Here is a 1,327-nt window from a genome sequence, read left to right on the forward strand (position 1 = left end):
GGGCCCGCCCCGCCCCCGGCCCGCAGCTGCTCCTTTGCATTCAAGCTCCGCCCCAGCCGTGCTCAGTATCCACCGGCTAGCCAGGCCCCCGGCCCCAGAAGAGGCCACAGGCGGGACCCCCTGCGCCCCGGGCCCGGCGCGGACCCGCGGACACACGCTGCGTGGGGAGGGGGCGAGGGCTGCGACAAGTCCTGGCCGCTGTGTGTGCGGAGTTTGCACCCCGGGAAAGCGGGTGGAGCGGTCCGGCAAAGTCCTGTCAGGCCCCGCCCTCGCCCTGCCCAGCCAGGGACCGCCGCCTGCTCCCTGGTGACCCGAAGCACCCAAGGCCACAGGGATTGAACCTAATCTCAACTTCAAGCCCAGGCGCTGCGGGAGCCAGACTCCCTCCGGGAAGATGCCTGTGGCCAAAGCCTGCCCCTCTGTATCTCGTGGCCCAGGCCAGAATCGAGACACAGAGCCGTGTACTCGCTCTGGGACCTGGCAATGGACACACCTCCCGCAAGGCTGCTCCAGGGCCGGCTGCGTTGACACTTGGGGACAGGAGGAAGGGGACAAGTTAAGGAGACACAGAGATAGAAAGGGACAGCGAGACTGAGACATAAAGAGAAAGAGAGCTACCCAGAGCCCCTGACGAACCAGAGAACCAGAACCAAGGCAGAAGAGGCCCCAAGCACACGGGTTCAGGACAGCGAATTCCGGGGGGCAGACTCAGCCCGGCAGGGAGAGGGAGGCCCCTCCCTGAGCCCTCACGCCCCCTCGGAGAGGTTGGGGCTTGGGAAGAGCACCAGCCCCGGCCCAGGCCCCAGCGGCCCGCCCTGCGGCTACTACCTGCTCTGGGCTGCGGCTCTGGGTCAAGCTAGGTGGCTCTCCTGGACTTGCCGCGGCCTCCGGGCCATCTCGGCCTGGCTCACAGGGTCTCTCTGGATCCTCACGTGGCCCGCTGGGAGGCTCTCCAGCCCGAGGGCTCCGACGGCCACCGCCCGACGCGTCCAGCTGCAGCGTCTTGTTCTCAAAGGCGTCCTCCACGCAGCGGAAAACGCCGCTGAGCTTGGGCCGGGCCCGCGGGCTGCCTGCGCCCAGTGCCCCCAGGCACGCGGGCAGAGGCTCTGCGGGCTCCTGCGGCCGGCGTGCGGCCATAGAAGGAGCGGGCGAGGGGTCGCGGGTCCCGAGCCTCCAGCGGCGGGTGTGCACGCATGTGACCCGGCCGGGCTCTTCCCGCCCCCGGCCCGCCTCCCCACGTAGACCCCGCGCCGCGCAGGGCTGGCGCTGTCCGCGCAGAGAGTGCTGAACGCGCCGAGCCGGCCCGAGGACGCGCGGTCTATCTGGG

The sequence above is a fragment of the Suricata suricatta genome, chromosome 2 (genome assembly GCF_006229205.1).
Source record: "Suricata suricatta isolate VVHF042 chromosome 2, meerkat_22Aug2017_6uvM2_HiC, whole genome shotgun sequence".
NCBI classification, from domain to species: domain Eukaryota; kingdom Metazoa; phylum Chordata; class Mammalia; order Carnivora; family Herpestidae; genus Suricata; species Suricata suricatta.